General features: G+C 40.5%; 2 protein-coding genes across 5 annotated transcripts in view; one reads left to right on the top strand and one right to left on the bottom strand.

Moving 5' to 3' along the window:
• Nucleotides 1–6366, bottom strand: part of Rtl4 (retrotransposon Gag like 4) — a 558658-nt gene that overhangs the window by 460661 nt on the left and 91631 nt on the right.
• The window catches only part of Trpc5 (transient receptor potential cation channel subfamily C member 5), a 294853-nt gene continuing 288507 nt past the window's right edge, over nucleotides 21–6366 (top strand). For 2 of the 4 annotated variants that reach the window (XM_033760330.1, XM_010603093.2), the window contains exon 1: nucleotides 184–933. The gene's annotated coding sequence lies outside the window, so the exon portion shown is untranslated. Of the gene's footprint in view, nucleotides 157–183; nucleotides 934–6366 lie in introns of those variants that run through there. The other 2 variants (XM_033760331.1, XM_033760332.1) reach the window with 2 other exon arrangements.

Genomic DNA, 6366 nt, shown 5'->3' with positions numbered 1-6366 from the left:
CACACACGCACACGCACACACACTCACATCGAAACCACGACGGGTTCTCCGCAGCTCCCAGCCACCTCAAAGAGGAGAAGAAAGAGAACAGCAGCAGAGGGAACCCAGGAGCAGACGGAAGAGAAAAGGAGGGCTCAGGGTTAGACATTTTTAGAGGTAGGGGTGGGGAGGAGAAAGGGAGCGCACCTCCTAGATTTTCCCCTCCCCACCCCTTTTTGCTTTTCCCTTTTCTCTCCCCTTCTCTGTTAACATTTTCCGAAGGGAACAGAAACCCCTAGTCTACAAGAGGGATTTGGAGGGTGGCGGGGGCTCCATCCAGCCACTACCTAGCCGCTGAAGGGTGAGTGTGTGAGTGCGCCTGGAAGAGTGTGAATGCTTCTCTCTCTCTCTCTCTCTCTCTCTCTCTCTCTCTCTCTCTCTCTGTCTGTCTCTCTCTCTCTCCTTCTTCTATTCACACCACCGCCTCAGCGATCCCTGTCAGTTTGTCAGTTTCCCTTGACAATTTCTTCCCTTGCCCTTATTGTGTGTGGCTGGCTGCGTGAACCGAGTGCCTGCTTTTTAGGGGACTAAGGTTAGGGTCAGACAGCAGAACCCGAAGAAGGGAGCGAGAGCAGGGCGGGGGCACCGGTAGAGCAAATAGTTTCAGGGCACTGGCTAAGGAGAAAGGTGAGGAGGTCCGGCCAGTAAAAGAAGAGAAGTTTAAGAATAACTGAAGAAGAAAGAGGGAAACCAAGGCCGGTGCCAGTACTTGCGCTTCACACTGAATCCCGCCCCTTTCCCTGTGCTCCTCGGCCCACCCACTGGGCAACCTACAGCCCGGGCTGTCCCAGGTGGCTGCCGTTTGCAAGCTGAGGAAGAGGAGTCCCACAAGGCTTCGAGCACCAAGCGCCCTAGTCTGAGGACACCAGAGGACTCAAATCCCACTGGCCCCAGGTGAGTTGACAGGCTTCGGGATGCCCTCAGCTTTGTTGCTCAGGACATAGAAGTGCGAGTTTCAGGAAGGTGCTGGGCTGCTGAAGGCTGTAAGGCGCTGGCTGGCTGGCTGGCTGGCTGCTCTGAGTGGTGGGGAGCAGAAGGCCAGCAACAGATTGTTTGGGGACACCAGGGAAAGAAGCAACAAGGCAGGGAGCTTTAGGTGGACAGATGATGTTAACAGTGCCAGAAAGCATCATTTTCCTTGCTAATGCTCTCTGAAACCAGAGCTTTGCCCTACCTCTGTCTGGAGAGTGATATGTTTTATCCTTGGATAAATACTAAGCTCCCTGGGGAACCTGTTCCCAGCCCTCCCAAAAATGCACCTGAGGTGAGAGTGGGAATAAGGATACTTGCTCTTTCAGCAATGGCCACCTTTACCTGCAGAAACCCAAAGTGCCAGTTCATGCGGGCACAGGGACCAGAGCCCCCATTTACTCTTTCTGTTTTTTGTATTCTTCAGACTTAAATGGTCAGGCTCATTTGCCTGGTTTTCTTAAGTGACCCAAGAAATTCAAATGGAAGGAGGGGGTCAGTCAGATCTCTCGTCCAAAGTGGACACCATATCCACTGACTTGGACAAATGATTGTGATCATGTCCCACTATGCAGATATTGAGCTAAATTTACACATCCTGATCTTTCTTCATGATCTCTGAAAATAAGCCTGGGAAAAAGCCTTTTTGTTTTTTCCATTGCCAACGTGGGTGTTCAGGCCACAGTCATGCACCTGGTGATAGCCAAGTGTTTAGCAAGGTTATCACTCCTTTATGAAAAGCCTGGAGCCTGGAAATCAGCTTGAAAGACAGGATCTCTGAACTTTACCTGAGTTTATTGTGTGAGTAAGACACACAGACTAATCAATTATGCTTCCCTTAAAGACTATGTGTTCGCCAGCCCTAGGTTTAAATGAGGAATACTTACTACATTCACCTGGCACCCAGACCCACTTCTCTATTGCTGTATATTTATCTTTCTGTATTTATTATGAATGACATATTTGTATATTAACATTCATAATTATCTATTGTTGATTTCTTAGATTTTTCATGGTATGTGGTTGATTTATATCATGTATCACTTCCTATAAAGTATTAAGAAGTTGAGATTTAAATGATGTTCCATAGTGTCTTCCATTCAGTCTTCCACTCTGCTCATTCTAAATTAAAAGGCATAGATAGCAATATATTCTCATAGTATATTAACTTGTTCTCATAGCAAATGTTTAGCCTGCAATAAAGGAAACACACAGATCTTTTTGTGAAGTTGAAGGAAGAACTGAAATATACATGTTGGTTTCAAGGAGATGCTGTTTTCATAAACTTTATACATACATAGATAGATAGATAAATAGATAGAGGGTCTCTCTGCGTGTAGTTTTTCAAGGACTTCATTCAGTCTCAGCTGTGTTTCTATAGTGAAGGGAGAGGAGATTTGAATTTGTGCTTCCAAAGCATCCAGGCTCTTCTGTCAAACTTTCTATTTATTACTATTTTATTGAAATATAATGGATTACCTACTTCCAACTCAGGAAATGAAAGAAACAGATTCTGCATTAAGTGGAGCTGTTTATGTTGCATCAGGCAATTTGTTCTAATGCTCACTGCCGAGAGACAGCAGAATGAGGATTACTCACGTAGAATCTGAAAAGGTGCCCATTTTGTTACTTTATTTAGATAATCATAAGCAGATATATTATCGGGTAGGTTAAAATTACACTTTCCCAGAGATAGTGAAGACAAGATTATAGATAGGTGGGAAAACTAGTAGCTTCAAGATTGGGAAAGAACTCAGTATCAACAGGGATGAAGCCAAATGCATGGGTCTTTGTTCTGTTCTCCATGATGTATCTGGCTGCTGAAGTGAGTCCAGACCTGTGATCACTCATCAGACAAGGAGGCAGGCAGATGCAGAAATTCAGAGCTAACATACCCCCTAGCCTCACTGGTGCAGTTTCACCTGGCTGTAGTGTCTGCTTTAACATAGAGACTTGGACCAGATAATATCTACCACTCCCTTGAGCAATAAAAGCACTAATCCTATGAGTCTATTAATTCCAGAGCTAACAGCTACAACCAGAAAGGCACACAGAACTACAGCACTTAGAGAAGCCAGGAAATCAAAGATGCACAGGGGGGAAAAAAAGTGGAGAGGAATAGGAGAACCAAAGATATTTTGAAATACATGGAAAAAAATAATCCGAGGTGTTTGCTTTGGCTGGTAATGGAATTAATCCAGAAATTCAACTCAGATGTAACACACCCTAACATTGCCTCCAATTTGACATGTAAACACTGAGTAAACAGTGATAGAAATCATTAGAACCAGGGAATTCGGAACCTTGGAGTACATTTTAAGGGTTGTCATCTCATTTCACTCCTTAGCATATTAGATTCTAATCTGCAAGCCATTCAGATGTTTAATTATCAAATGAATGTTTCAAATGTATCATGCTATTTCTCTCTATCCTACCTCCAAAGATTATGATTTGTCTTTTGCCATGATTCCATTGCTGAAGGTAAGGAACCAAAACATTTTTGCTTACTTTCCCCCTGCCAAAGATTGATGTTTTCAGCAGAGAACACTAATATTCAGACAACTTCTGGTAGCTTGTCTGGAAAATAAGAGGCAAGACTTCTCTCCCCAAAGTGCTCTGTGCTCAATGATGTCACCAACTTAATCTGACCCGGTCATTTCCCAGGTTTTCAGGGAATGGTGTGACAGAGTTTGCAGCTTGAAGACAGAAGTGGTGCCACATTTGTAGGTACAAGTTGCAGCTACTCAACTTCAAATCAGGGCTAAGCTGAGGGTAGCCATCACATCCAGAACTTTGAAGCTGAAGCATCCATAGTGTCACCTTCCTAAAACTCATGAAGCTTTCCTTATGTTGAGGGTCCTTCAAGCTTTTGTCCTGCGAGACCAGCAAATCCAACCTGCCAACAAGGAATGATTCCTGAACGACTCAGCCATGGTCCATAAAATATCATGTACATTATCCTCAGCTGAGTGAGAACATATGATTTTTTAAAATAATAAAAATTTTAAAAATTTAAAAAGCTGGTTCACTTAAGCAAAAGGTGCAATTCACAGGTCAAGGGAATTTTGCCAGTTTCCTAGGTTTGCTTCACTTTTACCATTTGTGAAGTTGGCTCTTAAATGATGTTTTCCAATGTAATTATTCCCAGCCTTTGTCTTAGCAAAGGCAAAGAATAAATTATGATGGAAAGGAAGCAGTGATCTTGGCAAGGTCCAATCCCACAATTTCACCTTTTGAGAAATTGAGGCTCAGAGAGAGTAGAAATAACTTGGCTAAATCCCACAACTATCTAGTGACAGAACCAAAACCATAACTTCATCTCTCTACTGATAACTGAATAAATTTGCTAAAGCTCTCTGGAATTCTTTCCAAGAAACATAGAAGAATCTAAAACCGAGTTTTCCCAAGTCACTACTACTTACATCCTACATTGTTATTTACATATTGATATTATGTGTTATTGACATACCTTTGTGACTTATCTTCTCACCACAACACCTGTCCCATCAATACACATACACTCCTATCTTGTTAGTTAAGAAAACATGGAACATGCCTATACCTAGCGAATTCAGATGGAGGTGAGAATTAAACATGACAAAATTTTAGCTTCTCACATTTGTGTAGCCCATCTGGTTTATACTACCAATATCAAAGCATGTAGAAATTGGACTTTCTGCTTTGTCCTAATAATTTGGGGGACTGGAAGCTGCTAAAACATAGTAAATATGGGTCTTGCTTTGTATGCTCAGTCTCAGAATCAGTAGCTTTAAGAACATGCACACACACATTATCTGAAAAATTAAAACAAAGGATAGAAAAGACAAAGCAGATGATTTTTATAGAAGAAGGTAAGGAAAAGGAAAAGTCTGTTAGGGGCTCAATGTTACCTGTTTCCATTCTTTAGCTTCAAGACTTAGTTTCCCTTAATCCCACACTAATTTATTTTAGGTGTGAGGGAATACAATAGTGCAAATATATCTACTCCAGCCCAAGGAACTTCGGTGGTACCAATAGAAGAGTGTGTGATACTTCTATAGTGCATATATCTACCATATGCCAGAAAAATGTGAAGAACTTCTACATTATAGTAAGGCTACGGCAAGTTTTTAGAAGACACTCCTCTAGGACCTACCCATAAATAAAAAATCCCAAGTCCTTGCCCAGGTCTGTTGACTCAGATTCTATCTTTACTGAAGATCTCCATTCATTCATTTTCATAGCAAAATTTGAGAAGCACTTGGCTAGAGTTTACCCAAACAAAGCATATGAAAGGCTTTTGAAAATAAACAATTACATAATGAGAACATAGGGACAATTTATGCGGTTATCACTTTAAAAATATATCCACCTCTCTTGCTATCTAATATAAAGCCATAAGTGTCAGCAAAAAAGTTCATCCAAGAGGACTTGAACCATAGATTTGTGTTTACCTGGAGGACAGGGATTTAGGGTCCTATACAGACCTGAATTCAAATCGTAGCCCTGCCAAAAAGTTATTACATAGACATGAGCAAGATCTTTGCTTCTGAGCCTCAGATTTCTCATCTGTTAAATCGGATTAGTAGTAAAGAAGGATAAATTTGGATCACTTGTAGGAAAATGGATGCACCTTGAGATAATAAAGTTAATGAAATAAATCAGACACAGAAGGTTAAATATTGCATGGTTTCTCTTATATGAAAAACTCAAAATATAAACAATTTAAAGAGCAACATAAAAGATAGGTGAGGGAAAACAGAGAGATAGACTTTGTGGAGATGGGAAGGGAATCTAGGCATAGAAGAAGAGGGGGTAAGGAGAGGAAAGACAAGTAAAAAGGATTAAGATGGGATATGTATCAACTCCTCAAGATAAATGTATTCATTATGTATTACAAATATATAACAATAAAGAACTAAGAATAATAGCCCTAACTGGTATTGAGTTGTGAAAAGTAAATGAGACACCATAAGGCACAAAAACATGGTGAACAACTAATAAGTAGAAGATATTATTATAATTCATATGACTTGGCTAATACTTTTAGTTTTTAGAAAACTAGCCACTAGATGTGATCTCTTAGGACACAAAGCATCTATTTCTAATTGGTGAAAATCTCATTGAGCTTTCCAAATATAGAACACTAAGAAAGACATACAATAGTAAAATTTATTTGAGCATAATTGAGGCCCCCAAACAAATATCATTTAGAAAGAATTATTGGTGGCCCAGGGTAAACCACTTCATGGAAGAAGATTGAAATTAAAAGTGGCCTATTCTATGAAGTATGACTAAAAATTTTAAAAATCAAGAGTGTCTGTTTAAATGCATGTAAAACACGGAAACACATGTGCACACAAACCAACACACATACAT

Source organism: Fukomys damarensis, unplaced genomic scaffold, assembly GCF_012274545.1.
Source record: "Fukomys damarensis isolate Sample0158 unplaced genomic scaffold, DMR_v1.0_HiC HiC_scaffold_39, whole genome shotgun sequence".
In the NCBI taxonomy this organism is placed as follows: Eukaryota; Metazoa; Chordata; class Mammalia; order Rodentia; family Bathyergidae; genus Fukomys; species Fukomys damarensis.
This window is presented reverse-complemented; position numbering and strand designations above follow the sequence as displayed.